The sequence below is a fragment of the Pecten maximus genome, chromosome 13 (assembly GCF_902652985.1).
Source record: "Pecten maximus chromosome 13, xPecMax1.1, whole genome shotgun sequence".
Classification (NCBI taxonomy): domain Eukaryota; kingdom Metazoa; phylum Mollusca; class Bivalvia; order Pectinida; family Pectinidae; genus Pecten; species Pecten maximus.
Genome location: NC_047027.1, coordinates 23395737 through 23405582, shown reverse-complemented (window position 1 = coordinate 23405582; position 9846 = coordinate 23395737). Strand labels below are relative to the sequence as shown.

Genomic DNA, 9846 nt, shown 5'->3' with positions numbered 1-9846 from the left:
TCTTCAAGGATTTCTCGCTGTTCCTGGTCCTCTCTACTGATCTAACTGCTATGCAGAGTTCTTCATAGTCAGCAATGGAGTCATACTTGTGGCCGGTAATATCTCTTAACTCTGGCCTCAATCCAGACCAAAACTTGTTGTGCAATCGCTTATTGCGTTCCTCGGGTCCTATACAAGAATCAGCTCTCAGTAACAAATCTTCCAGTCTACATGCCCATTCCGTCACGTTCTCCTTGGGTTGCTGATGTGCGGCATAAAAGTTCTCAAGCAATGTCTCCTGGTCATCCACTATACCATACAAACTTCTGAGTTTGGCGATCAACTGTGCCGGCGTGGCATTAGCTCCCAGTCGCATGGCTACTCTGGCTGCAGTGCCCTTCAAAGATCTCCGGATAGACTGCCCAATGACATCCTCTGACTTACCCGTGTCAATCAGACATTGTACCTCGTATTTCCACAAATCGAAAGTAGCCTCACCTTTTCCTTCATCTCCAGAAAATACCGGTAACTTGTAGAATCTGGTGTCCAGAGTGCCTGTAATAGAACCATTACCCTGACTAACTACATTACCACTTACCACTTGTTCAGCAATCGGTTGGTCAGCAGTGTCCAATCCTCCTGTGGAATTAAGAAAATCTAGCATCTGTTTCCTTAACGTAACTAAACTATCACCTTTAGGTCTAGCACCCAATTGTGAAAACAACTTAGACACATCCTCTACAGCGTTCCCCTCCGCCTGTAAAGGCATCGCTTCCGCCTGTGCAGGTTGCTCTGTAGTATCCGTCATGGCGAAATCGGTGGTACGATATATACAACAAAACACAAATAAAATATTCATGTAAATAAACACGAAGTTCATCTATGTGTTCTTACCAAACACAGAACAAGTATTTTACTCTTGTTCTCATAGATATACACACTTACAAATCAAATAAAATCAACTAGCTCTGCATCATCTACCGTCAATGAATGATCCAACACCTGAAAGAAAACTGAATGAATCCTGCAAAGAATGATATTCGGTCGCGTTCAGCCACAGTATTCGCGTATAAGTAACCGCAAATGTCAATCCGATAAGCGATAAATAGCACCTAACGCACCATCATTCATTCAACATAAAACAGAAAATCCACACCGCACATGTAACATAGAACCCCAACTGCGACCAAGTACGTATCCACAAATAAATAAATCCCACTTACAACAAAAACTAAAGTAATCCTACATGTTAACTTTCGAAACTGAAGAACAAAAAAAAAAAAATCAAAAAAAAATCTAAACAAATCTATCAATGAACGACGACAAAAAAAAACTAAATGTCTAAACAGATAAAGCAAAAATAGAAAAAAATGAGAAAACAAATTCCGCAAAATTAACGAAGTCAATTTAAATGAAAAGCCAAAATAAAAAAAAATAAAAATTTTGCAAGTACGAGTGATTTCCCTGAAGCAGAGTTAAATGATTCAACAATCAAGCATAAATTAATCGAAAGACAAACAAATTAATACACTATTTAAGTTATTAATTTGAAACAACTATAGCAAAATCAATTAATACTAACAAAAGTTTTAAGCTAAATATGAAAACATTCAAATTAATCAAAGTAAATTACAATTGGAAAAGTAAAGAAAAACAAATCAATTTTAAATGCAAAATCCAAACTAGAAAATAAACTGAAGTGAGCGCACTACAAAAAAAAAAATTAATAATCTGAAAACAAAATTCAAATTATTCAATTATTTTTAAGTGATTTTATAAAAAAATTATAAATCAATACAAAAGTCAATGATTTCCAACAACAAATATTATAGAATACTGAAACTTTCAAAAAAAAATATATCGCCGAAAGTTAACTACCGGAAGTATGAATAAACAGGATGTTAAAGTTTTACCGGAAGCAAAATATTTATCGGAAGTACAAAAATACCGGAAATACCAAAAACTGGAAGTTCCCTAAATTTACCGGAAATACGAAGCTATACCGGAAGTAATGAAACTATATGACCAAAAATATTACAAGGCAAAAACACAAATATATATCAAATTATGAAATGTATGAATTATATGTATATCAATTTACACTATTTAGAGTTCATATTTCACGAAAGAACATACAAGATTAATCAGCAAAATAGGTGGAAAGTCAGTGTTACACAAATGTCATTTACCGTGTAAGGTCAGCTACACTGGTCCAGTTCTTCTCCAGGTCCAAAACGGTTAGAATAACTGCGCACATCGCAGTCGCGTGATACACAAAACACACTCGCGATCGTTGGTCAAGGTCATCAGGAGGTCGTTCGAGCGTACGTGCGTGCCTCTCCGGTATACGAAATCCATCCCGTCAACAGGTGAAATTGGCCACTAAGGTTTACTCGGGTGAGTTTACCTGTCCGGTGTATAATATTTCACGGTCGTAGATATCTGTACAACATCCCGTCAAGCGGTGTCAGCGGGTACACAAGGCCATCAACGATACATGGGCGCCAATGTAATAGTCGTCTTATTTCTTCAATAATACAACTCCGGGTTCTTGTTTCCAATATTTATTATTATACAAATAAACCCTGTAACATGAAATACATCATATTACCATATATTTATACATAATGATAATTCACGCAATTATACAATGAGACAAAGTATCTCCCTGACCGTAGTCAGTTACATTAATTACAATTGGCGAATATATACATTAAAACTGTTTTAATCAATCTATACATTATATAGAAATAGCAGCTCTTACATTATTTATACAATTATCATTCATTTATCTTAATTACATTAAAATACCCACCTCTTCAGTATGAAGAGGGTTTTCCCGGACTATGTCCGCCGAGTCCTCTGTACTCGTCTTAACGTTCAGTTAATAAGCTATATGAATAAAATAATGCACACATTAAAACCATGCTTCATTGAAATCACTCGCGTAATACGACCACGCCCGAAATCTGAATTAATTTCCAGAATATCAACTTTACTTTTAACAAAAATACTACCTTTAATCAAATATATTATATAAAAGATACTATATTACATTACGCTTATATATATTTTTACACAGGTACTTACGTTTAATGACTCTAGTGTTCGCTACATCTTTTCGTCTCTATGCTGGCTATGATTACCAATATACGATGTTGTCCCTCTGACCGCTCTGTTCATAAGTGACCAGTGCGCCAGGTAAAACTACCCAACATTCAACACTCGCATTCCATAAATAGACAATACGTACACTACAAACAGGTTTACATACACGTTACATCACATCCGCTCATTAGCTCGCTCGCATTCTCACGTGCTATTCTACCGCGCGCGCTAAAACTATTGCCGCATTGCGTACCGTAGAATGCTTCGCGGAAAGCTGACTTCCGTTTCATACGGCGCGTATATTTAAAATACAAAAACATATTAAAAGTATATTGTCAAATAATGACACTACTACAGTTTTTCTCCGGGTTCTCCGGCTTTCCTCCACCTCCAAAAACCTGGCACGTCCTTAAATGACCCTGGCTGTTAATAGGACGTTAAGCACAAACAAACAAACAAACAAATAAACAAATGTATGATATGTTATTAAGTGTAAATCACAATGTATTATAATGTATGTGACCTGTCGTTGCACACAATAGTGTGTCCGAGTTAGTGAATAAAATTTTTGGCAAACACAAGGCAATCAAGACTGATGTTTTTGTCAATGGGAAATGATTATTTTCTTGCCGTTGGTACATTATAAACTTTCGATAATATTCAGGCACAACTTAACTCTGATTCCTATAATACGTGCCAAGTTGTCTTGCTGTTTATCCCCGTCAACGTGAAAATGTTTCTACCAACGCTAAGAGCTAAAATTTAATGCTTCAAATGTATGGAAACATTTGTTGAGTTTTATAATTTCCGCTTCCGGTGAGGTTTGGTTGTTAGCTTTAATGACGTCACAGTTGCCGTTCATCAAGCCGTCGTTCTCGACACATACTTCTCCCCATTGAGTGTCAGATGTGCTTTTAGCACTATTTGTATTTTTGGAGTGAAGTCTGATACGAAGAAGAAGCAAATATGCGTAATGGAAAACGTGAGGGCAACACTCTGATCACTATGAACAGTGCATTTTTTTTTTAAAAGCCTCAGCGCGCGAAGCGCGCTCGGCAAAGATCGGCCGGAGGCCGGTCTTTGCCGAGAGGCTTTTAATCTGTTTTTGCCCCTCTAAAACGGAAGTAACTGTAAACCGGAAATCGCGGTTTCGAGATCTCGCGGGTTTTATGAATAAGAAACATAAATAAACTGATTTTAAGAGCTAAAATCGAGAGAATTCCCATACAATAGATATTTTATTATAAAAGTAAATGTGTAGTTGAAGTTCTATAGTATTTTAGTAGAAATATCTGTCGGACAGTTGGATTTGGTTCGAGATTAGGCCGGAAATCGACAAGGTGTCATGGTTGCCAAGTGGAAGCAGACGCTCGGCGATAGAGAGGAGAGAGTTTGTTTTGCGGGAACAATTTGAAAGGTAAGTTCGTTTATAAGTGTTTATATCAGCTAATTTTGGTCTTCTTATGCCACTTACATCTTTAAATAAGGATATAGTGGACTTTTCAGGTAAGATAGAAGACTATTTGTGCTGACTTGAACGTTCATTGATAAAGTTAATTGAATGAAGTGATACTGAACCGATCATATTTATGTTTACATACACTTCGGAAGGCTCAGTTGCGGTAATTTGAATATAGAATATTAATGGAAATATTAACTGGAAGTCTAGCAAGAAAGTGCGGAGAAAAATGTTCATCCAGATCAGACTCTTTGTTATTCTTTGTTAGATACAATTATTGCTTAAAATTTCTAAAACTTTTTACATTGAAAATTGTCATGTGTGCATCACAGAATATTACTACTGGAGTCAACAGACAACAGTTTCGTTGTTCCAGAAGTTCTTGCTTGTAGTTTTTGTTGCATTTCGGTGTATTGGAGAATGGATATATCTAAATTGGGTATATTCTAGAGCAAATAATTTCTCTTTCGGACGAGAAATCTTATCCCCGAAAGATTGCAAAATTTGCTATAATCTTTTCATTTTCCGAAATTTTAGCCTCCGGACCTCTGGCCAAAAACATTCTGCTCGCGCCTATGGCGCTCGGATTACCACTAAATTACTGGAACCCCCCTTTATCCAGTAGATTAGAATATTGGGTTTATAATACGTAGGGTTGCATCAATTGAAGTACAAAGGTTGACTAATGTAATTATAAACTCACATAGTATTTTTGTAAAGATTGCTGCAGACATCAATAATTGTTTACATAAATATCCAGCTGTTTCTAATAGAGATTTGCTTTAATCCATTCTGTAAATAGTTATGATGGATTATACGTATAGATATATATACCTTATACACTTTTTTACCAGTGGGTGTACATGTAGCTATTTGGACTTGATTTCTCTATGCAGATAGTGATAGTACCTTATCAAATGGATTTGTGCGTATGCTGTTAAGGGATATGTAATATTGATCAATCACAATATCGTTGCTAAGGAATATTTGCCTTTATATTAGTCCATTCTTAAATATATAGTTTTGACGGATGGTTATAGATTTAGCTAGTGAAAGTTTTATGATTGCCAAATGAATTTTCGATAGTTTTAATTAAATGGATTGATTCAATGACTTAATGGTTCTGCTGATGAAATTAGTTGTGAGGAAAGGAGGAATAATTTATATCTACTTGTGAGAAATTGAATTGCTTTCCATGAACCACACCATGCAAGAATCCTTGATAATTAGTAAATGAAAGTAATACACAGTTTAGAACTTAAATACTTCTAAATAGAGATAATTTGATGATTGACTACTTTCACTATATTGATTAGTCATTTTAAAAGGATAATGAATCCAAAGAGAAATTGTGTATCATTTGAAATTAATATTTTTATCTTTAAACTATAACACACTTATGCTTGCAAAGTTAAAAATTTAAAACTTGTATTTTGCAGATTCAACAAAAAAAAAAGTAACTGTAATTACAGGATGGACATGCACTTAAAGCCACATACCCACAAAGAAACATATACCGGTATATCAATGTTTACATTTTGAGCTTTTTACAGTTTTCGGACTTGATGCATACCTACCAGATTGATGTGAATCAGAAACTGAAAGAAAATGTGTATTTATGAAAGTATACGGGGAATTCCCAAAAATAATAACTGTGGCTGCTTGACCAAGTTTCTCTGAAAATTAGCCCCACAATGCAACGGCGGGTTTTACAGTCCATACAAAATGGCGGAACGCCGCAAGCGTGGAACTGCAAAAACGCAGACAGATTCTGCCAAAAAAAACAAAAAAAACACAAAAGTGTGTGGAATCTGCAAAACCCAAGTATTTTCTTAGGAAAGGAAATGATTCACTGGAACTTAAAGAGAGAAGAAAACGGAATAGACTCGAATTCCGATTTTTCTGGACGTCTATTTGATTGCTGGTTAGCTTTTGAACATTGTCAACTTTACCGATCTATGATTTTATCAATGTGTGGTTTGCATTTTGCTACATTATAGAATAAAGGATTTAAATGTTAACTTTGTTTGTTTATTTTGTTCAGTTACCTGTGTATTACGCGAATATTCTGTTAATATGTTTAAGCATTATTAGGCTATTTTATACACTGATGTCTCAAGGACTCCCTCGGTCAAGCGTCTAAGCCAGTAGTCATTTTAATGTTAGGAGAGCGTGAATGAGCATCTTGGATTGCTATTAATGCATGTGTGCAACTAGAATTTTAGGTTGTTCGGGAGTATGTGGCTTTAAAGACGTCCGACTATACGTAGGACACTACAATTTTGAATGGTAAATATCTCTTGAGATTAGTCATTAGTGATGAATGAAACAATTACATGATTTACTTGTCTTTGAAGATTTTTTTAATGAATCTATCCAGCAGCTTTGCTGCATTTTCTTGTTTTGTTTCAGTTCAGTTTAGATTTTCAACTAATCTGTATTCATTTACATAAAATTGAATCATTTTTCTGACACGAACAAAACAATGAGTATACAAGTTCTTATTGAAGCTAGCTCAAAATTTGAAAATGACTTTAAACGTTTTTTACTAAGTCACAAACTACCTTAACCTTTGGATAAGTTTTTGATCTCACATTTGCATGTGTAATAGGAGTGGAAAAATGCACGGCCAGACCGGGGTTCGAACCCGGGACCTCCGAACACTAGCCGGATGCTCTACCGATTGAGCTACCTGGTCGCCGATGATCGACCCGGTCCAGTTCCGCTACACATGTATTCATTTTGAAAAAAAAAGCAACATATAATTTCAATTTTAATTTGCATAACATGTGGTATGATACACGTTCACGTACAATATTACATATCGCATTTCATTTCATCGGGGTTTCATCCCTATTGATTTGTATTGCAATACATTGCTCTAATCAGCTGAACGTTCCCAACGGCACTACTAGTATCTTACCGAGGCATTCTTGCCGTGTCTGTTACGTGAAACACACCAATATATTTCTTTGTCTGAACACGTGTTTTTACGTATCACTGATTCTGCAGTAATTAGTGTAATTAAAGTTATAACTAATTAGTTCATGTGATTGAAGTAATTGATTTGTAGTTTCGAAAACGATAAATTCACACTGTATACGACCTTAATGTAGAACCATATTTAATCAAGGCCATTTAACTTGAATGGAAGGCACTTCGTTATCACATAAATAAAATGTTTGTAATTAAATCGATGAATTAGCGTTCACAAGATGGAGTGTAAAGGCCTCGTTTTGATTTAATGAGGCTAGCGTAATAAAAAAAAGATGCACTTAATTAATGTTTAAGATCCAGTCCTGGTACAGAATGTAATCAATTTCGGCTTTTTAACGCTTCACGATGTATATGACCCATCAATTCGTCCGGTACAACTCGTTCGGTGTACAATGTATTAGAGTATAGCTCTGTGTTGGCTTATTTCGACAATTGATAAGGACTGGAAGCTACTCAACAGCCAACACTAACGTTTCCAATCTGTTGACATTATAACAACAAAAATTATATTTAAAAGAAGAAAAAGCATAACATAATTACACAAGTTCCCAGTGCTGTTCTCGTGTTTCCGTCCAAATGTTTTGGTAGACTCATATCCTCCTCAATTACTTCCCCTGTGCACGCTACAAAGCAATCGGAACTCCTCGGATATTGCGTAGTTACATAATAATGTACATCCAAGGAGTTCCGAGTGCGTTACCCGAGTGCGTTACAAAGAGCGGAGCGCAGCCCTCGTGGAGAATAGAAAACGTAGGGAGGGAGCCAGTCAAATGATGAGACGTTCAATTCAAATTATCACGGAAATTCCCGAATTGCTTCCGATCAACAACCGTCGGATATCGGAGCTGGTAACAATAGAAAAAAACGGCTGCTTCTCTACTCTGTATAGCAGATCAAGTAAATCATATGAGGAAAAGAAATTACCGGAAGCTGGATTTTTTTTTGTTTTTTGTTTTTTTTTTGTTCGACATTGTGATCAAAAGCATGTATCATGGTACGGATAAGTTTGCTTTCTTACAAGTATCTTATAATTATAATGTTGTAATAAGTTGCAAAGGTGAATCTCTCACTAGCTTGCTGTATTTTTTATATACAGAATGTTTATATTTTTGCGAGTCTGAATTATTTCCCATAGGAAGACATAAAATGATTATATGAAATTAAAGTCACCTCGTTATCAAAACATTAACAAAATGACACCAAGGTGGGTTTGAAATTTGATCTTTATGGTAGACTGCCTATGAGTAAAATAAAATATGGCGCTCCCTTATCTTGACGAACCATTATCGACCAGGATCAAGTTATTAATTAACCACACTGTGTTTACGATCCGTTGTAGGCGTATCGGTAAACAAAACTGATATTTTTATCACATCAATCAAATATTAAATATAAATCAAATTCCTGTTTTGCCACGAGCTCGTTTTGATTGAGCTATGCTCAATGAACCTATGTTTCCGTGTCATCACTGCAAACTCGTGAGAAACTAGCAGCTGTCAGCCTCGCTTTGAGATTCTTGTATGATTCGTCTTAGTTTCCAGTTACCGAGAAATTCGAATTAGTAAAAGATATCACCTATGTCATTGATCTCAATCCAAGTACAGTCGAATCTGTCCAAACGACCATCTCTATTTAGCGACCCTCTGTTCTAAGCGACCATTTCAATTCCTCCCGAGCGTTTTCGCTATATATTTTAACTCTATTAAGCGACCCTCTGTTTACGCGACCAGCGACCACAATTTTTCGTTCCCGTGATAAAAATAACTCTCCAATATGCGACCAGAAGTCTCCAAAATGCCTTACATTACCATTTTCGCCTTAATAACACAGAGCCAAGAGGTTATGACTATCAGCCAAACAAAACTAGCCAAAGTCTATGGCGATCTCGACTCTTTACAATTCTCACAATTTATACAATACACAACATGTTTCACGCTTCATTGCTTACTTTCATTACCATTTCTTTTAATACTCGCTTACATGCTCATACCTTCAAACATGCACGCATACATACATGTACGTACATACAAACGTACACAAATGTTCATTTGATCCGTCGACAATGCCTCACTTTTGGCCTTAAGTTGAGCGTTCGCCGCTGTGAGGAAGGCTTTGGGTTCTGTCCCCTAGTCGAGACATACTAGAGTCTTTGCTACTCCTGCTTAGCGCTCAGCATATTTGGAGTGGGACGACTGGTTCGCCCGTTGTCAGTATAATGTGACCGGGTGGGGTGTTCTGCTGGGTGTCTTCGGCAGTATGCTTCAGTGAGGTAGCACTAGGAGACTTAACACGCATATATCGCG

The 9846-nt window shown here is 36.2% G+C and overlaps 1 long non-coding RNA gene across 1 annotated transcript; it reads right to left on the bottom strand.

Annotated features, from left to right (window-relative positions):
• Positions 1–2371: 2371 nt before the first annotated feature.
• Positions 2372–3438, bottom strand: LOC117340844. Its single transcript, XR_004535484.1, has 2 exons — positions 3070–3438; positions 2372–2871 (listed from the first exon to the last, which is right to left on the bottom strand). It is a non-coding gene; the product is annotated as an uncharacterized LOC117340844 (long non-coding RNA).
• Between the last annotated feature and the right edge of the window lie 6408 nt (positions 3439–9846).